Raw genomic sequence first — 22,167 nt, 5'->3', positions numbered from 1 at the left:
AGGCTTGCAGACAGTGATCTTGAGCACAGTTTGGGTGGATCGTTTTGTACAAGTTTCAATAAATACTGACTAATACTGGAGGAGGATCAGAGATCTTTGTGAACTGTGGACAGACAATCACGTAAGCTTGCCGGTGCTTCAGACAGATGAGAAAAAAAAAAAAAAAAAAAAAAAAAAAAAGAACTTTGTGTTGAAAGTGAATTTTTGCAACATCCAAGCACAAGGGCACAAGGGGGTATATAGATTAGACCTCATCGAAAAATGATCTTAGTAAGTATTTGGGCACTGTATAATGGCAGAGATAATAAATTGGGTCTTTGCATTGAACGTCTACTGGTGGGGTGAAATTTTATTATTTTCAGAAATATCTTCTCAGTCAAAGTTTAATTATAGCTTGGACGATATCAAGCATGCTCTATATGTATTCAGCTGTCTTCAAGACAGACAGAGCAGGGGATCGAACTGGCAACCTTCCGGTTACAAGATGAGCTTCCCAATCCCCGCGATCACTTATAACAACTTGGTCTTGATTTGCAGTGACCCATCCCTTTAGGCTGACATGTGGACCAAAACAGTGTTAGCAATATACCCCCAACAACATTAACTGAGTTATTGGATCCCCTAACGCTAAAGCAGTCAAGTCTGTACTGTTCATTTAGTCTGCATCACACATACACTCGCCCACTTGTCAAGAATATAGTGAAGGATGACTCATCTTTGCAGACCTCTATGATTTTTGCATCACTGACTTTTCAGATGTAATGAAGGATTTGTGCACTGTAACCCAAATGTAATGTTCTTCTCTATGTAACTGTCACGGGATTGTTCTCCCTATTTGGGGGGAATCTCAGTCACCTGAGGAATAATTGCACTTCTGTCTTTTCTAATACATGAGCATCACTGTTAAATGTGCACTGCTCATAATTTTCACTGATATCTTTCCAGTAGATCAGATGTGTGCAGAAGTGTCACTCTAGTCATTGTTACTATTCAGTAGTGATGTGCGGATCGATCCTGAAATATCGATTCCTCCAATACCAATCATTTATGTTCTAGAATCGATTCTCACATTAAAATATCGATATTTTAGTAATTTAGGGTAAATTTGTAGTTTATCATTAACAGGAACACAGTGGAAAGAAACTATAACATTCGGATTGTCTACATTCAAAGGAACTACTTCCTCTTCCGCCTTTCATAGTCATGTGCGAAATACGGCTGTATAAATGTCTTGCAGCCCCTTGGCGTGCGCACTCACAACAATGGCTGATAAATACATTTTACAGTGTTCATTTATCGAATGAAATACGTTAAATGTCACCGTTATTATTGGCCGGCCCGGAAACAGCGGGGGTGTCCAAATTCAGAGGTTGCTTCCACCTGAGGACCCGGCCTTCGCGGTCTAAAGAAAGCCGGGTATACGCCACGAGCTCCCTCGGTGCAGTGAAACTGCCGTCTGCTCCTTGCTATCTAATATATAACCGGGCGCTGACGTAAACCGTCTCACACTTTGTTTAATTAGTTTTCTGTTTGACGTTTATTCAGCTGTGTGAAAACCCCTGAGGAACCCTCCCGAGGGATTAATAAAGTTAAATTTAATTTAATTTAATCTAATCTAATAACTTTAATCTCAGCCAAACCGATTTACTCACTAACAAATAAAACGCTGAAAAAGCCAAACAATAACATTTCTAGGTTATCAAAGTGACTTATTTATCATGTTTAACCCGAGTAGTGAAAGACTGCAGGGGTTTGAAGACAATGTGTCGGTCGGCTCAGATATTTGAAGTTTACACAGCTACATTCTCACCTGAAAATATGTTAAAAAAAAAAAAAAATTTGCAACCCAGAAAGAGAAATAAGAGTAATATTAAAACTAAGTCAGTGCCGCCATTGGTGGAGACTGGAATTGGCTGGGCCGCGCTATGAATTCTGCGATATGGTTTTTCAATTTTGTTGTCCGGGTGGAAAATCGGGAGAAATTCGGGAGAATGGTGGCTCTGGGAGATTTTTGGGAGGGGCACTGAAATTCGGGATTCTCCCGGAAAAATCAGCAGGGCTGGCATGTATGGTTGTGGCAACATCACTAACCTTGTCAAACACCTCAGAGTAAATCATATCACAGAATATGACGAGCGTATGTTGAGGTGAACTGAAGAGGAGGAGAGGGACAGGTGCTGCTAGGGCGAGACAGACGTCTCTCATGGAGTCCTTTAGTGATGCAGGCAGGCAAGGTGTTCAAATAGTGCACGACTTCAGTTTTTCTATTTCTATATGATGAGCTCTGCATTATTAAGTGATAAGAACAAGAAATCTGATGTCCTGTAATCATTATGATGCTATACTTTGAGATACAATAAATAAAATAAGTTTTTGTGCAAAGTATCGTATCGGATCAGTATCGTCGATACCACACTGAATATTACTTGGTATCGGATCGGAAATGAAATCAGTGGTATCGCACATCACTACTATTCAGACACTAGCCAACCGAGCAGACTATGTGACCAAAGCTTCTGCCGCCCTTGCACTGAACATGAACCCTCTTTCAAAGTCAGTTTGATCTCTTCTTTTTGGCATTTTGAAAAAATCTAATCACTTGGGCCTGCTCATCACTTTCAAACATGTCTCAGAACATGTCTTGAGTTTTCCATGCAGAGCGCTGTGGCTTGGATCACCTGTAACTATTGTGTTTCTTTACTTATTTGTCACATATCACAATTTTTTTAAAATATCCATTTGATCAGTAAGAAGTCTACAGCACAGCACAGATCCTTAGAAATCATTCCTCGCAAGTTTCAAAGAAATTGAAAAAGAAAGCAAAAGGTAGTTAACGGTGTCTCACCTCTACTGAAGGTTTTTGCCCAAATTCAACAGATTTGAACCATACTCACAGCAGTATTTAATGACTATTCCTCATTTCAAATATGTTAGTTACAAGAAGATATTTTTTTCAATTAGTGTTGCATTTGAAATAACAATAACAGATAAAAGAGCCACTTTACTTAACATAAAATAATATTAAAAGTGTTTTGGGGATCATTAGAATCTATGGAGCTTGGAAGTTAGTCAGGAGATTAGATAATTTAAAGGATTTATAGTATTAATAACCCACATTGTAATAAAGGATTTCATTGGTGTTAAAGCTGGATTTGAAATGCCCGACAGCAATATAATTAGTTATAAATCTTAGAGACCCAAGTGTGCATTTAAATGAATGAATTACCTCCACTGCCCACATCGACTATGTGGTCTTTTTGTCAGCTGCCTTTATTTTCTTCATCTGTTCGGTGTAGTGGAGGCGTGTAATAGTAGGTGTGAGCCGTCCACCACCATTTGGTGTTCAGCAGAGAGAGCACAGGCAAGGACAACAATATCACTCTTCACCTCAAAGATATTTTTCCAACAAAACCGACCACACAAGAATTCTTTTCAGTGTGGACATTTTCAAATCTTAAATTGCTCGAAAACTAGTAAACTAGAGAAAATGTAAACTCTGTATGAATGCCTGCAATACTGTGTGCAGGCATGACACTACACTGGCTATAAAATTTTAAATGGCAGATATTTATTTTATATCATTTCTGTTTTTGTGTAGTGGGCCCTAATTTGTAGTTTGGGCTTGTCTTCTAGTGTGCAGTGAGCCTTGTACTCTGAACTATATAACCTTAAGGTATTAAGCACCCACTCATGAACAGTTCACATTTTCTAACAAAACATTCTTGTCAGGGCAAAGTGACCTTTGCTTCTATACTGTATACAGTTTCCATTTCTCTCCTGCACCAAAAGAAAGAAAAAATAAAAGGTAAAGGGGACGCTGAGACGAGAAATAAAGCTGTGATTTTTGTGACTTCAGTTTCTCAGTGCAGACTACTCCTCATCTGAACAACTTGACACTTTATCACACCCTTCTGCTGGTCTTTCTAGCTCATCACAAATAAAGATCATTTCTTTGTTCACTCTCACTGAAAAATGTGCGATGTGGTTCTGGCAGCTTCTGATGGATAGGTCTTTGAAAACACTGACTTTTTTTTGTCTTATAGCCAGCAAATTCAAAGTCAACTCACTTCTGAGCAGCATAAGGCAGTTCTCCAATTAAAAGGCCTCAATTTTTGTTATACACATCAAACGCACATCAAAAAAGTAAAGAAAAAGTTTAAAGACGTTTAATAACGAGAGTTGTAGAGACTATCCCAATTGTCCTAAGGCTTCTTTAGTTATACTATTGTATCTCTCCATTGTCAAAGATCTGTAACAATTAAATGGGATGAAAAAGCAATTATATACAAGGAATGTACAAAGAAAAACATCAGTAACCTATAATTTCTAATTTATCATTTCCAAAGTGAGTTATTTTCTTTACCTTATTGTGCAGTTATCAAAGCCCAGCAGTGTAGCTAATAGGGTCGCATACTGTTAAATGCACATAGATCTTAGAATGCACAAGTGATGAGCTCCTCCACAGGTGTGCACATATTTTTCTTCAAAAACACAACACACTCCCAGCGCTTTCCTCCTCTGTTTCCAACTTGCACATTTAGTCTTTTTTCCTCCCCTGCCCCTTTCCTCTCTCAACCAGCTGTGCAGATAAACAACCAAGCACTCAAGTGGAGAAAAGAAACATCCCCAATGACAGCTCAGGGTAAGAGCTCTTCTAATTACACTACAAAACACTGCCTAAGCATCTTCTGTCTTACCGTCATCCTTCTCTCTGTTCTGCTCCTCCTAACGCTGCTTCTTTGGCACTCAAGTCTCCTCTTCTTGCTTCTCTTGAATTTTAACCAGCACGACAAAGAACTAAAGAAACATTTTTCCTCATTTGCTTTGCATTTGCTAATGTGAAACACAGACTGAAACCGGTCTATATTGAGTCTCTTCTCCCATCACCATCTGTCTTCTCCTTTTCTAAAATTCTGCCTTTTCTTTTTTTTTTTTTCTTGTCATCTGCTGCCTTTCCTCTTATTACATTTTTTTCCCATTTGCTATCACTCGCTTATCTGCACCATCTTCTTCTGCCTGGTAATAACAGTCGTCCTCTTTTCCACCGCCTCAGATTTTCACACAACAACTAGGCAAGGAGGTTGATACAATATTTAGCATCATTTCAAATAGTGTACTTGATTGAGGCTTTTAGTGCCGATGCATATCAACATTTCCATGTCATGGATGAGTTAATCCAATATCTGATTGTTTTTTTTCCCGTACATTTTATCAGAAAGCTAACAACAGAAATATGTAAAAGCAACCACTTGAAAAACACCAACGACTTAACTTGTAACGACAAATGGGGTCTTTCCAGCTCCGTATTTTTATCCTTAGACTCTATTAAAGTATTTGCATAATTAGTTCAACCACTGTCTAAAATGAGCTGTTTCAGTACTCTTCCCTATTCCCTAAAACCAGCGTAGAAAAAAACCCCTCTGCAGTCTCCAACCCTGCATTTAGAGCAGTTTGAAGCTCAAGCTTTAGGCTTATAGGAATTACTTGTACATATGCTGATGTGTGAAACTTTGGCCAGGTTTAATAGGAACATCCACCACTGTAACAGAAATGGGCAAAAGCACATGTTATATTACTCCAAACCCATCACCAATATGGCGATCGTGGCTCAAAGAGTTGGCAGTTTGTCTTGTAATTGGAAGGTTGCCGGTTCGAGCCCCAGCTCGGACAGTCTCGGTCGTTGTGTCCTTGGGCAAGACGCTTCACCTGTTTCCTACTGGTGGTGGTCAGAGGGCCTGGTGGCGCCAGTGTTGGGCAGCCTCGCCTCTGTCAGTTCTTAAAGCCGAGTACTACCTAGCGCCAGAAAAAAGACTATTGGAGAGCCTGCTTTTTCTTTTCATGCTCCATTTTTGTGGAACAACGTCCCTCACGATATTAGGCAGGCATGCTCTGTGGAGGTTTTTAAAACTATGTTGAAGACCCACTTGTTCACCCTATCCTACATGTCTTAATTCTACGCCTTCTATGCCTAGTTTTTAAATTCTTATTGTTTATAACTTGTATTGTGTTTTAAAGTTGTATTGCTATATAACTTCTATAATCCAGTGAGACAGCCGTTTCGCCGGCTTCAGCCTGAGCTGCATGGTTCCAGCTCGTCTTCAGTTAACCTAACATATTCCATAAGGTCAGCCCAGCTAATTGCGGGAGACATGAGGGGTGAAACCAAATATCTCATTAGGACTCATCAGACCAAAGCACAGATTTGCACAGGTCTAATACCCATTTCTTGTGTTTCTTGGTCCAAGCAAAAGTCTTCTGCTTGTTAGTGGTGGTTTCTTAGCAGCTATTTGACCACAAGGGCCTGATTTGCACAGTGGATGTAGAGATGTGTCTGCTACTGGAATTCTGTGTGGCCTTTATCTGGGTTCTAAAAACAGTGATGAGCAGTTATACTGGTAGCATTCCAGCCTCTCTTTACACCAACACCTGTTCCTACACATATCCTATATATACTAAAATCCACTGTGGCCACAACATTTTCCTGATGTGAAGTACAAAAAAACTGTAACACTTATCATTATTATTATCATTACTTTCAGCATCAGTTAGAGGTGGGGATCACCAGACACACAACAATACAATAATATCATTCACGATACATATTATTGCATTTTTCTATTGCAATTTATCACCTTTTTCCAAAGGTAATTATGCCCTCGAAGTTCAACTTTGTCAATCTGTGTTAACTATTAAGTATTTAAGTTTATTTAATGAAATACTGATATTTGGATTCCCTGAATTGATACAATATCACATCCTGAGATAATAATAAATCCGCATGAGACCCAGCCCAATTATTCATGTCCTCTATAGTGGTCATTTGTTTTTGGTCTATATCTTTGGTCTGACTTATTTGAGCCACCCTAAAGATAAACCAAAATCAAAGATACCACCTCCTCCTCCTCCCTGCTGCCCCCTCCCAACCTCCCTCGGTTCTCGGGAGAATATCACAATACTATGTTGTATTGATTTTTTTCCCCTCCACCTCTAGCATCGGTTCCCTCAACTTAAAAATATCGGTCCCTTCTGCTCAAAAGGTAGTCTGTGTGGATCTAGACTGGGGAACTGAGGTGTTGAGACCTGGTAGTGATGATGGACTAATACAAACATGAAAACAGTGCTTGTTCCATTTTTTTAATCATTTTTTGTTTCTTTATTTAGTCATTGTTTATTGAAAATAATCTAATCAAGCAACTTATAGTGAATCACAGCTGGTACATTTTGCTGTTGACTAATGCTTCCAAATGTTAAATTCTCTCACCAGTATATATAAAAAAAAGTAATGCTAGTTATCATTTTGAAGGACTGAGACCATTTAAATCTCAATTTCCAAATGAGACCCTGTCCAGTTTAAACGGTTAGCAAAGACTCGCGCTAAACTCGGATTTCAAAATGCTAACAGAGGCCGGGAGCTTCGTCTCTGTCAGCAGCGATCAATGGCGTGTCCAGCGGGGTGGCCTGGGGGGGCACAGGCCACCCCCCAAACCAGACTGGCCACCCCAGGTGCCACCCCAAAGGCAAAACAATAAAATTCAATCAAATATCAAATGTCCGATTATGTTTTCACGGTGACGCTCAGATATCCGAGTGTAAGTGAATGCAGCATCGGCTTCTGCGCTATGTGCATCACGTTAGCAAAGGTAGGAGAGCCAAGCGCGAAAGATGGCACTGCAGGAAACAATTTTTCGGTGAAAGAAAATGAGGACAGAATAAATGTCCCGGTAAGTAATATCAAGTTTGTTGAGTTTAGTAAACTTCGGTGAAATTAGAATACCAAGGAAAAAAATAACACTTAAATAATTATTGCAGCTGTGGAATATTTCAGACAGTATGCTACTGAGGGCAGCTAACATAAGAGTTATGAGTTATAAGATATAATCTAAGTCGTAACATTGCTGTATGGAGCTGCAAATTTGGTTGCAGGTTAACATAGCTGGACTGGCCATCGGGCATACCGGGCATATCCCCAGTGACTTATTTTTTATTTTTTTTGTAATGGCATGAACAATGAGAGGTGGTGGATTGGCCAGATGCAGGTCGATGTGTAGAAATAACTCCGTTGTTTGGTGGTGGCTATGACGGGGCTTCCACAGAGGCAACAGGTGGATGAGGGAAGGGGAGGCAGGAGGAGAGACCCGAAGCAGCCACCAGTCCGAGTGTCAGGTGAACTGAACTTCAGGTAAGAAGTTATGACCTGCAGTCTATCTGGGTCAGATATAAACCAAGTTTAGGTGGAGTTTATTTTCATGTTGCTGACTTTTTACTGTCAGTTGCAATAACTCATACTGCGTTCTAGCCAGTTTGACGGAGTTTTTATACAGCTGGGTGGGTGCTATGATGTTACTGATAGTGAACTTTATTTTATTCATAAGGTTAGTAGAGTTGCCAACGGCTCCTTAAAAAAATGGAATGGTCCCTCATTCAGAGAAAATATTACGCGTTTCGTATTGAGCTGAGAAGAGACGCAGTTTGTCCCGGACTTTAGCTAGAATGGAAAAAAGACACAAAGCTGGATTTATTCTGTCGTTACGCTGCACAGCTGGCTCTTCTTCTCTCATTCTCTCCCCCTCCCTCTCCTGTTGCTACTTCAATCATGAAACTGATCAATGATCAGCTGATCGGCTTTTCTCTCTTGTTTGTTTATCGCCCACTTTGCGCCAGAAAGAGGAAACCAGCAGATATTGCGCTAAACAACAGCAGCACGTTTAAGCTTGATCAGCTGTTGTTAGAATGTATTTAATATTAATTTCTAGTATCAGCTGATGTTTGCTGGAGCCACAGCTGTAAAGCTGCTGGTCATGATGTCTGTTTAGATATGTGGTGAGAGGGAAACATGAAGATGAAACCAGGAGATGTCCTTACTGAACCATCAGAGCTGAACAGGTGATGGAGAAACAGGTTTACCTTTTAGGTGACATGAATGAGTTGAAGGGAAGTTATGAACTGTTTCTGAGAGACAAATAACACCAGGATCCTTTTTTATGTAGCTGACAGCTGGTAACTGTGCAGGGGCAGGTCTAGCAAAGTTTTGCCAGGGGGCCAGGTAGGGCATTAACAGGGAAAGGTGGGCACAAAGAAATACTTTTCTTTCTTATTCTCATTTAAAATACCTAGTTTTTATTAAATAATTATCTAAATCTTACAACCAAAGTTTTTATCTGACATAAAATGTATAGAAATCATACATATACCAACAAGACTGTACATCACTGTCACAACAGGGTTTGTTTTCAGTCAAAGTCTTTATGGCTTTACTCAAATTCAAATTCAAATTCAAATTTTTATTTGTCACGTACACAGTCATACACAGTACGATATATAGTGAAATGCTTGGACAACTGCTCGTGACCTAAAGAAAACAAAAAAGGAAAAGGCTATGAATAAGATAGGAAATAAATATGAAAAATTAAAAAGGGTAAATTTAACTAGGAAGGAATAAAATATAAATTAAGGTTAAAAATGAAATAACTGTACAACACAAATTAGAATGAAGGGTAAATTTAACTGGGAAGAATAAGATAAAATATATAAATTAAAGTTGAAAATAAAATAACTGTACAACAAAATACACAATACACAATATAGAACTATATAAGAATGTATGAAGAAATCTAAATATAAATAAATATATACACAATAACAGCAGCTGTACAAGTATTAACCGGAAATGAAGAATATAGTGACCAGTGTTGTGCAAAAACAAAGTCCAGAAAGTCCAGTGTGTGTGTAAGAACCATATGTGTGGGTCAGTACTGTGTGGTGGTGTGATTGAGAGACCGTATCGCCTGCGGGAAGAAGCTCCTCCTCAGTCTCTCTGTGTTGGTCTTCAGGGAGCGGAATCGCTTTCCTGACCTCAGCAGAGAGAACAGTCTGTTGTTGGGATGGCTGAGGTCCTTCACGATCTTCCTGGCCTTGGTCCAGCACCGCCTGCTGTAGATTGAGTGCAGGTCAGGGAGCTCGGAGCGGATGGTGCGCTCAGCTGACCGCACAACCCTCTGTAGAGCTCGTCTGTCCTGCATGGTGCTGTTCCCGAACCAGGTTAAGATGTTTCCCGCCAGGATGCTCTCTATGGTGCACGAGTAAAAGTTCCTGAGCACCTTGGAGGGCAGTTGGAAGTCTCTCAAGCGTCTGAGGTGGTAGAGACGCTGTCGGGCCTTTTTCACCACAGTGTTGATGTGACAGGACCATGACAGGTCCTGCGTGATGTGAACTCCGAGGTATTTGAAGCTGTCCACTCTCTCCACTGGGCACTCGTTGATGACGGGGGTCTGGTAGTTCCTCTCCTGCTTAGTGCTGAAGTCCACTATCAGCTCCTTTGTCTTACTGACGTTTAGAAGGAGGTTGTTCCTCTGGCACCAGTTCTCCAGATTCCTAATCTCCTTCAGGTAGGCCGTCTCGTTGTTATCAGAGATCAGGCCCACCACGACGGTGTCGTCAGCAAACTTGATGATGGTGGTGGAGCTGGTAGTGGCCACACAGTCATATGTGTACAAAGAGTACAGCAGGGGGCTCAGAACACACCCCTGGGGGGCTCCAGTGCTGAGAGTGGTGGAGGCTGAGACATGTCCGCCCATCCTTACTGCCTGTGGTCTGCCAGTTAGGAAGTTGGAGATCCACTGACACATAGATGAGCTGAGTCCCAGATGCTCCAGCTTGGTGGTGAGTGTGGAGGGAATTATGGTGTTAAATGCAGAGCTGTAGTCTATGAAGAGCATTTTAACATAATTCCCCCTTCTAGTGTCCAAGTGAGTGAGTGATGTGTGGAGGAGATGAGAGATGGCATCGTCTGTGGAACGATTTGGACGGTAAGCGAACTGTAGTGGGTCCAGTGTGTCTGGTAGTGAAGAAATGATGAAGTCTCTGACCAGGCGTTCAAAGCACTTCATCACTACTGAGGTGAGGGCTACAGGGCGATAGTCATTGAGAGAAGCAGGGTGGGGTTTCTTCGGGACAGGAACAATGATGGACTCTTTGAAGCATGTGGGGATCACCGACTGAGATAAAGAGATGTTGAATATCTCAGTGAACACAGGAGCTAGCTGGTATGCGCAGTCTCTGAGGATACGACCTGGGATGCCGTCTGGTCCTGCTGCTTTCCTGGTGTTCACTCTCTTGAAGGCTCTCCTTACTTCATGCTCGGAGATGACGAGCACGTTTCCGGTGCTGGCAGTATCTTCCTGTCTGCAGCCGTTAGCGCCGCTAACACTAGCATTGTTGGAGACCTTAGCTGCAGCCTCGAAGCGAGCATAGAAAGTGTTCAGCTCGTCTGCCAGAGTCACGGCCGCGTTCGTCATACCGGTTGTTGGTGCTTTATAGTCCGTTATTGTCCTTAGTCCCCGCCACAGGCTCCTAGAGTCACTCTGTTGGAGTTGTGACTCTAGTTTCCTCCCGTAGCGCTGCTTCGCCTCTTTCACCACCCTCCGCACGTTATATGACGCGGCTTTGTACGGGTCCATGTCCCCTGTCATGAGTCCCGTGTTGTAGGCAGCGGTGCGGGATCTCAGAGCGTTGCGGATGGTTTTATCCACCCACGGCTTCTGGTTGGGAAACGTTGTGATAGTCTTTGTCTCCACGGTATCATCCGCTAGTTTCCCGATGAATCCCACAACCGCTTCCGTAAACACGTTGACGTCATCGTCGGAGCTGTTTCTGAACATGCCCCAGTCTGCGTCATCGAGTGCGTCCTGTAACGCGGCCACCGATTGATCCGTCCAGCGCGCGACCTTCCTCTGAACCGGAACTTCCTGTTTCAGCCTTTGTTTGTATTTTGGCATGAGGAAGATGGCGGCGTGATCAGATTTGCCAAACGGGGGGCGGGATTGTGCCTTGTAGCCGTCCTTGACCGTAGTATAGCAGTGGTCCAGTGTCCTTTCACCCCTGGTGGGGCAGGTGATGTGTTGATAAAAGTTCGGCGCTGCGCGTTTGAGGTTGGCGCTATTAAAGTCCCCCGTCACAATAAGCGCAGCGTCCCGGTGTTGTGTCTGGTGCTGTGTGAGTGCCTCATGCAGCTCGCATAAGGCGGTGACCGTGTCCGCTTGTGGTGGAATATAAACGGCACTTACAATGACCGATGTAAATTCCCGAGGTAGATAAAAAGGACGACACATGATGGACAGTAGTTCCAGATTTGGTGTGCAGGAGCGTGTGAGAGGAACAACGTTCGCACTGTTGCACCAGTTGTTGTTCACCATTAAACACACGCCGCCTCCCCTTGACTTCCCCGAGTCCCGTGTCCTGTCCATGCGGTGAACCGAGAAGAACTCGGCCGGCTGGATGGCGTGGTCCGGCACCGCTGGGTTCAGCCATGTCTCGGTGAAGCAGAGGAGATTGCAGTCCCGAATGTCTCTCTGGAACTTTATCCTGGCCCTGAGGTCGTCAAGCTTGTTCTCCAGTGACTGGACGTTGGCGAGCAGGATGCTAGGCAGAGGTGTGCGGTGTGCACGAGCTCTCAGCCTGTTCCTGACGCCGGCTCGCTTCCCTCTAGGACGCCGCCGCTTCCCTTTGTTCTCCCTCGAGATCTCACTCGGCCAGCTCGGATCCGGAGTTAAAAACTTCGAATTGTGAGTACATTGTATACCAATAGAAACAAGAGTGTCACTGTCATACCTAATGTACCCAATGGTGATGATTTTGCCGATTTAGAAACGCTGAAAACTAACTTAAAAAACAAAGACAAAGAAAAAGTGGTCGGAGCAGTCGTGACGGCAGCCGACCTCACCGACGCCATCTTATATCCTGGTGGGTTGGTCTTTAGTAAAAATGCCCAATTTTTTTGTGGGTCGGTCTTTAGTAAAAATGCCCAATTTTTTTGTCCCAGTCCAGCCCTGCAGGTTAATACTGGCAGTGTCACCATGCCAGCTGACTGTATTTTATCATCAGCCAGTGTTGTTCTTTATCAATATTACCAAAGTTTACGATAAGGCAGCATAGAAAGTATTTACTTGCTTTCAGGTTTTATTCAAATGTTAGTCTTTTCATTTGTTTCCCCACTTTTTTCCTGTTTCAAAATCAAACACCAGTTTGTGAGAAGATTATCTTCTTTTTTTAACAGGCAGATAAAGTTTTGCATTGGCATTGGCTAATTTGTCAATTGTTTGTTACAAATGTTCGTATTTTAATTTTCAAAAATGTTTTTGCCCAAAACATATGTGCACTATATGTCAGTAAAAATACTATGCAAATATTGCTGTCCTTGAATGCTGAGTAAACACTGACAAAGCACTGATTGTATCTCTTGTACTTTATCAACGCAGTATCTAAAAACTTTGCACCGTAGTGGTTAAAATCTCATTCTAATAAGAGTTAAAAGTGCATTTGGTTATTAGGTTTATAGGATTATTGAATCATGGTTAAGGGTTGGTAGAATTTTTTTTTTTAAACATTATCTGCCAATTAAATCTGCCACCCTTCTCCAAATCTGTGCCCCTACCTGGCCCCCCCAACAAAAATTTTCTAGACACGCCACTGGCAGCGATTAGCTTTAGCTGCTAACACTGCTGACGTTTAGAAAGAGCAGCAGGACTCTGATTACACATGCTTCCAAGAACATTACAACTAAACTGATATATTAAAACATTTTAGAGATGATAGTAAATCATGACAGATTTCCCCTGACTATATTAAAGTTTCTCTGACTATATTTGTGGACATCTGTTACAGATGAACATCTGCTGTTGCCAGCAGCTCATAAACTAAAGAATCAATACAACATGTAGATCAGGTATGATGATTATTTAATACAAACCTACAATAACTAAATAGTTCTAAAGTTACAGGTTATATACTATGGAAGACGGCAGGTTAGTTACTGTATTTAATACTTTAGAAATTCCTGGGAGAGTTAAAGCCATTACTGGAATTTTTGCCATTAAATTTTTAATTTTAGTGGCGTTCTGTTCTTCAAATTCCCAACAGTACATGTCAGGGGTGAAAAACTGTTTTATTTTAGAACATAGGATAGTGGATAAGGAGCTGCCAGACAAAATGAAATGAGCAAGAGAACACAGGAGGTTTATGAATGTAGTGAGAAAGGACATGCAGTCGGTTGAAGTGACAGAAGATGCAAGGGACAGGGTGAGATAGAGGAAGAAAATCTGCTATGACAATCCCTAAACAAACAGCCAAAGGAAGAAGAAATAGTAAAATCCATCCATTTCTTCCGCTTATCCAAGTCAGGATCATGGGGGTGCTGGAGCCTATACTAGTTGCCATAGGGTGAGAAGAAGATTGCCAGTCTTTCACACGGCTAACACAGAGAGACAGATAACCATTCACATTCATATGTATGGGCAATTTAGAACTAATTAACCTAACCCCACTAATGGCATGTCTTTAACCCAGTACCTTCTTGCCGTGAGGCAACAGTGCTAGTAGTAAGTTTAAAATTTGCATTCCTAATTCTGAGCTCCAGTAGCGGACTCAGTGACTGAAACTGAACAGCCTCTTGTTTGTCTTCAACTTGCCATAAATTAGTGATATAGTTTAATAAATTGGGACTGGTGGCTATGTGTGTTACGTCTTTGCATAAAGCTGTTGAACCAACCTCTTCTCTGTAATGTTGAGTACTTAATAAAGTGCACAATGATGAGCGGCTGCAGTAAAAGACAAAAACAAAAAAAACAAAAAACAAAACCTAATCCAACACATCTTGTCTTCTGCCAAGGTTTCCATCAGTGAAACGAATGAGTTACAGCAGGAGACACAGCAGTTTGTATCAGTATTAGAGAGACTCTGGTCTTGGTAGTGCTGATAGTGCTTTATTCAGCAACACAGACAAAAGTAAAGCATTCACTTTATTTGCTTTGGCAGTCTTTCTATAATTCTCATCTTGGCACTCCTCATTCCCTGCAAAAGCTCACTCTTTCACCCTCAAGAAAAAAAAAAGACAGCCTTTGTGTGGATATTTGTTGTTGTTTTTCTGAAGTTAAAATCACTTTTAAGCCTATAGAAGGGAGAAAGCCCATTTCCTCTGGTCTTTCCCTTTCAGCTCCTCTCTCCTGACAAATCATTCATCTCTTTCCATTTGTTTGTTCAATTATTTTGTTCATTTTTTCATATCACCTGATTCTCTCGTTATTGCGTTTTATCTCTTTCTGCCGCTCACGTTACCCAACTCTCATTGTGCCTGACGCTGGTTATTTCTCCTCCAGGACCCAATCTAGCTGTGATGGATCCACTCATCTCTTCTGCATTAGACTGCCAGGGGAACAAACCATAGTATTAACAACAGCAATAAAACTGATGACGGTAATAAAAGAACCACACCAGCATTATCTGCGCCGTTGATACAAGTAATGGTGAGCAAGTTATCATGAATGGATCTCACTTTCTGACTCTCCCACTCCACACACATATATAATTCAAGCATGCACACTGCCAAGAAAGTAAAATCTAATTTATGAAGTTCCCTTCTGGAGACTACCAATCAAATCATCTTCAATCATTGTGGCTCTCCAAAATTAGCAAGATTCCAAGGATTGCTCTGTTCCTTACCAAGAGCTCACAAAAAGAATTGGATACAAGAACTGCTATTGAAATGTGGTCTAATTCTCTTGTTTCAGCACATTTAACTCATCCTGCCTTAATCAATAAAGTCCAAGTGGCAGTCAGGGTTAGGTCATCATCAATTTGTCTGACTGACAAATGAATCCAACAACTATTGACAGTAACAACAAAGGTCTTAGAACAAGTTACTGCAAACTGTAGATTTATGGTAATGAAGAAGAAACTGAAAAAGCTTCTCGGATGAGAGGTGAAACGTCTTCAAGCAACTTAAAGAAGTCCAGACGCTTTTCTTTCCAAGCTCCTTTGACTACGATGACCTGGATGACTGAGAACCTTCACAGACATGTATGGTAATGCTTTCATATAAGAGCCAAGACAAACAATATGTAAGCCAAACCCAGAAAGTCTCAAGTGATATTGTAAAAAATTGTCCCAGGAATACAATAAAAATGAATTAAATTGCAAAATGCAGTAAGTATAAAAATACAAAAACTACTTTCAGATTAAAACAAAAAACAGGTGGATCAACTGGTTTAAAGACAGTAGTCCTGACTAGTTTAGATATCAGAACAAATTATTGAAATTTGGTAATATGGTTGGAAAAAACCAAGAAGAAAATAACAGAAATAGCAATATATTAACCCTCTGGGGTCCAGGGCATAATTGGCCCTTTTTGACTACTTTTGATTTTACCTCTATATTTCACCTTTAAAAACCATTTATCTTGCCTTGTTTCATATCATTCTTTTCAACACAACCTAACATGTCTAAATTTACATTTTTTTATCTTGACATATTGTATTAACACAATTGTTCTAAATTCAGACAAAAAAAACAAAATCTGAGTAGAAAAAAATGATAATTTTTACTATAACAACCACAAACATGCTTAACGAATCATTTTCATAACTTGAAATGCAATTTAAAAAAATTATGCACACGTTTTGCAAACACCTACAGTGGGGCAAAAAAGTATTTAGTCAGCCACCGATTGTGCAAGTTCCCCCACTTAAAATGATGACAGAGGTCAGTAATTTGCACCAGAGGTACACTTCAACTGTGAGAGACAGAATGTGAAAAAAAAAAATCCATGAATCCACATGGTAGGATTTGTAAAGAATGTATTCGTAAATCAGGGTGGAAAATAAGTATTTGGTCAATAACAAAAATACAACTCAATACTTTGTAACATAACCTTTGTTGGCAATAACAGAGGTCAAACGTTTACTATAGGTCTTTACCAGGTTTGCACACACAGTAGCTGGTATTTTGGCCCATTCCTCCATGCAGATCTTCTCGAGAGCAGTGATGTTTTGGGGCTGTCGCCGAGCAACACGGACTTTCAACTCCCGCCACAGATTTTCTATGGGGTTGAGGTCTGGAGACTGGCTAGGCCACTCCAGGACTTTCAAATGCTTCTTACGGAGCCACTCCTTTGTTGCCCGGGCGGTGTGTTTTGGATCATTGTCATGTTGGAAGACCCAGCCTCGTTTCATCTTCAAAGTTCTCACTGATGGAAGGAGGTTTTGGCTCAAAATCTCACGATACATGGCCCCATTCATTCTGTCCTTAACACGGATCAGTCGTCCTGTCCCCTTGGCAGAAAAACAGCCCCATAGCATGATGTTTCCACCCCCATGCTTCACAGTAGGTATGGTGTTCTTGGGATGCAACTCAGTATTCTTCTTCCTCCAAACACGATGAGTTGAGTTTATACCAAAAAGTTCTACTTTGGTTTCATCTGACCACATGACATTCTCCCAATCCTCTGCTGTATCATCCATTTGCTCTCTGGCAAACTTCAGACGGGCCTGGACATGCACTGGCTTCAGCAGCGGAACACGTCTGGCACTGCGGGATTTGATTCCCTGCCGTTGTAGTGTGTTACTGATGGTGACCTTTGTTACTTTGGTCCCAGCTCTCTGCAGGTCATTCACCAGGTCCCCCCGTGTGGTTCTGGGATCTTTGCTCACCGTTCTCATGATCATTTTGACCCCACGGGATGAGATCTTGCGTGGAGCCCCAGATCGAGGGAGATTATCAGTGGTCTTGTATGTCTTCCATTTTCCGATGATTGCTCCCACAGTTGATTTTTTCACACCAAGCTGCTTGCCTATTGTAGATTCACTCTTCCCAGTCTGGTGCAGGTCTACAATACTTTTCCTGGTGTCCTTCGAAAGCTCTTTGGTCTTGGCCATGGCAGAGTTTGGAGTCTGACTGTTTGAGGCTGTGGACAGGTGTCTTTTATACAGATGATGAGTTCAAACAGGTGCCATTCATACAGGTAAAAGCTTCTTACAGAAGACGTTACAGGTCTGTGAGAGCCAGAGATTTTCCTTGTTTGAGGTGACCAAATACTTATTTTCCACCCTCTTTACTACCTCAATTCTCAAAAGTTCTTGAAAAACTGTTTAAAAACAGACTGAAAAAATTTATAGATAAACATAAACTACTCACTGAGAGTCAGTACGGATTCAGATCAAGCAGATCAACATCATCAGCACTATTAGATTCAATAGAATACATCACAAATTCCATAGACAAAAAAGCAATATGTGGCTGGGTTATTCATAGACTTGACAAAGGCATTTGACACTATAGATCATGATATATTAATAAGAAAACTGGAACGTTATGGTGTCAGAGGGGTAGTTTTAGATTGGGTCCGGAGTTATTTAAGTGACAGAAAGCAGTTTGTGAAAATAAATGGTGGTTGCTCCTTATGTATGGACATTGCTTGTGGTGTACCCCAAGGGTCAGTTTTGGGTCCAAAATTCTTCAACTTGTACATTAACGACATCTGTAAAGTGTCCAAAGTATTAAAAATGGTTCTCTTTGCTGACGATACAAACATTTTTTGCTCTGGTGATGATCTGCAGAATTTATTGGAGGATATGACTAATGAAATAAGTAAAGTGAAGTTCTGGCTTGATAAAAACAAATTATCATTAAATTTGAATAAATCTAAACTGATGTTATTTGGAAATAGTAGTTTAAATACAAATGCAAAGATTCAAATAAATGGTGTTGATATTGAAAGAGTCAGTGAAAATAAATTTCTGGGGGTAATAATAGATGAAAAACTTAACTGGAGAGCTCACGTAAGATATATTCATTCCAAAGTATCACGAAACATTGCAGTACTAAACAAGGCAAAACAGGTATTCGACAGAACATCACTTCATATTCTCTACTGTTCACTGGTTTCACCATACTTAAGCTATTGTGCAGAGGTCTGGGGCAATAACTATAAAACCACATTACATTCACTTTTACTCTTCAAAAAAAAGCAATTCGAATCATCCACAATGCAGGTTATAGGGAACATACAAACTCACTATTTTTGCAGTCTGAAATATTGAAAATTGACGATATAGTGAAATTCCAAACAGCACAAATTCTATTCAAAGCAAAAAATAAAGAACTGCCAGGTAATATTCAGAGTATGTTTTTGTTGAAAGAAGGAAGTTATAATTTAAGGGGTTTTTGTAACTTCAAAACAATGAAGGTACGTACTACAAGAAAAGGCTTTTGTGTTTCTGTTCATGGAGTGAAACTATGGAACAAACTGAATATGGAATTAAAGCAATGTCCAAACATAAAACTGTTCAAAAAGAGTTATAAAAATATGATCTTCTCGATCTATAAAGAAAAGGAAAATATTTAAATTAAGTGAATGTCTCTATTTAAAAACAAACAAAAAATTCATGATGTGATATTATAGTATATAGTATATCAGAAATCTGTTCACTATTTTTATTACAAATTATATCAGTAAGGAAGCTGACTAAATATTCACTGATAATTTATGGCAAAGGGGTGGGATTAAATAAGTGTATACTTCTTCCCACTCCCTTTCAACATGTAAATTAATCAGAATGTTTTTTTGTATGTAATTTGTATAGTATTTTTTTTCTCTCTTATTTCTTTTCTAAATGTACTTGTATATTGTTCACATGTTGAAATAAATTACCAATCAATCAATAAATTCTTTACAAATCCTACCATGTGAATTCATGGATTTTTTTTTCACATTCTGTCTCTCACAGTTGAAGTGTACCTCTGGTGCAAATTACTGACCTCTGTCATCATTTTAAGTGGGGGAACTTGCACAATCGGTGGCTGACTAAATACTTTTTTGCCCCACTGTATTTACCTAAAAATTCAGCCAATGCCTGCGTTTTTTATATAACCATTTAAAACTATTTACAGAACAATCAGGTGTTCTGCATCAAATAAGAAGTCACACAAATTATTTGTGCCACTCCAAAAAATAGTTTCTGTTCACTGTGAGATAAAGGAGAACACCACAGGCCTAAACCCTGCAGGTCTGACAGCAGGTGATGTATCACTCCTGTCTTCCACCTGGAGACAACATTTACATTGCAATCTGACTTCGGTGGAGTTTTTGCAGCAGCTGTGAAATTCACTTGTATAACTGACACAAATCAAAAATAACGACTACAATACACACTAACTACACAAGACAACACACTAACTATAGACTGTCTGTGAAGGTTCTCAGTCATCCAGGTCATCGTAGTCAAAGGAGCTTGCAAAGAAAAGTGTCAGAGAAGCTACTTCAGAACTGAAGAAGCTTCTCGGATGAGAGGTGAAACGTCTTCAAGCAACTTAAAGAAGTCCAGACTCTTTTCTTTACAAGCTCCTCTACCTATAGACTCCAAACACGCTAAACGTCACAAATCTCTCACGTCTCAAAACTCGCTGTCCCTCTTTCTTTCGCTTGCTCGCTTTCTCTCGGCACCATCACTCCTAAAATTTCTCCCTCTAACTAAACAACAAAATACCAGATGTTGCCATATAATTTTTTGATTGGTCAACATGGTACATTTTTCCACCAATAGGGAAGGGGTATTTTTTCTTTAAAGATGCACCACAATAACTTTGGACCAAGACAAAAAGCTGGTTCTCCTACTTTTTCACTTTTAAAAATTAAGATTTGCTTTCCTTCATTCTGGCGCCCGTGTTTGTGTGCTGAACCCTCCTTCACACACAGCAACGACAATCAGGTCAAAGATAACACTGAGCCGTTAACACGTCTTCTTTGTGATGACAGAACAACGTGTGCCACAAAGTTTGCAATCAAATTCAGCTGGACTCTGGTGCAAGCTTATCAACTCTGAATGTTTACTGCATTTGTCATATTTTGGAAGTTTTTATTTTTAGTCTTTATTATAATTCTAGATTGAATAATCACAGTTATATTTACATATTTAGAAACTTTTCTAATGTGACTGTAATGATAGAGAGACTTACAGAATATTTTTTCAAACATGTTTTAATTTATCCATAAAGAAGAAATGCATTACTTTTTTTGCTGAAAATGCAGAAACCATAACTGAATTTTCTACTTCATGTGTTCCTGTAAATAGAACATAGCACAATCACCAGACAAGTAGGCATGCTTCAGCTAGAGAAAAAAAAAATACACTTACAGAAAATAATCAGATAAGACATGAGAGCTGCACAATCTAAGGAAACACAACAGCCCTGGACCTTGCATCACCTTAAGATGTTCAGCTTTTATTAAGACTGGTAGCAGAACTGTGCTGACTCAGGTCTATGATAATTTGTGATGCTGCACTTTCTAATACTGTCGAGAAAGACTGCCTTATACTGAATGGAGGTAGGCTGTCCCATGTAACTTAGAGGTCTCATATACAGTAATATACTAATTGCATATTTACAAGTTAAGGTAATCCAGTGCAACACTACGAAAGCAAATTGCGTCTTCAAAAAAGTTTTTTTCAAAAGTTTCAAATTATGAATGTATTGAATACTTTTTATAACTTTTCATTTGCTGTACAATAACAATAAAGCACATTTTGTTGTTGACAAATCAACAGTACACTAAAGAACATTTTTAAGTACAACCCTACTACAGCAATTGGCAAGAGACCTTACAAGGTAAAAACCAGTACAGTTTCAGTCTGTGTATGTGTGTACGTCTGTCTGTTTCTAGGAAAAGGATATAATAAAACTCCTACTCCTGCCCTGCAGGTTGACAGCCCTAGCCTTCAGATTGATTTGACCAATAATTCCAGCAAAAGCTCATTCACATGAAACCAGATTCTGTGCTTCCCATCTGTCGCCCACTCCCTCACATTCAGTCTTGCTATTTCAGATTCCAACAAAACCTTATTTGTTTGCAACCCTGGAAAGCTATCCAAATTTTTAAAACTGTATAAATCAATACACAAAAAGTCTAGAATAAATCACGGCAAATTGATAATGATGGCTTTGATGAGAGAAGAAGTGGGTGTACTAGAAATGTGGTGGAAGATGACAATACTACCCAGAATTTGAGGTTGTTGTTATTCCCATGGATACTTTATGCAAACACATGCAATATGAATGCAGACGCTAATGCATTTTTAATGAATGTCATCAGAAGGCTAAATGTGGGACAGAGTGTTGTTTTAATTGAAGAGGAATAATTCAAGTACCAGCATTCCATCTGCTATATCACCAACTCAAAAAGGATGAGATTGTGTTATTTAACACCCAGTGTCACTTAATATTTGAATTAAAAAAATAATTTTAAGCTTTTGTGTTACCACTTAGTTCAGAAAATTGATTTCGCATTCATGCGTCTCATTTGGGGCTTCGCAAAAAGAAAATGTAGCTCAATTTGGAGTTCAT

At 40.1% G+C, this 22,167-nt stretch overlaps 1 protein-coding gene across 11 annotated transcripts in view; it reads right to left on the bottom strand.

Annotated features, from left to right (window-relative positions):
* Positions 1–22,167, bottom strand: part of gpat2 (glycerol-3-phosphate acyltransferase 2, mitochondrial) — a 183,986-nt gene that overhangs the window by 70,101 nt on the left and 91,718 nt on the right. The window contains exon 2 of one of the 11 annotated variants that reach the window (XM_085294952.1): positions 15,114–15,195. The exons of 9 other annotated variants lie outside the window; for them this stretch is intronic. The gene's annotated coding sequence lies outside the window, so the exon portion shown is untranslated. One more of the 11 variants, XM_085294951.1, reaches the window with a different exon arrangement.

The sequence above is a fragment of the Mchenga conophoros genome, linkage group LG12, assembly GCF_057382185.1.
Source record: "Mchenga conophoros isolate Kocher_MC1m ecotype Shallow Benthic linkage group LG12, M_conophoros_male_GT1.1, whole genome shotgun sequence".
Taxonomy (NCBI): domain Eukaryota; kingdom Metazoa; phylum Chordata; class Actinopteri; order Cichliformes; family Cichlidae; genus Mchenga; species Mchenga conophoros.
This window is presented reverse-complemented; position numbering and strand designations above follow the sequence as displayed.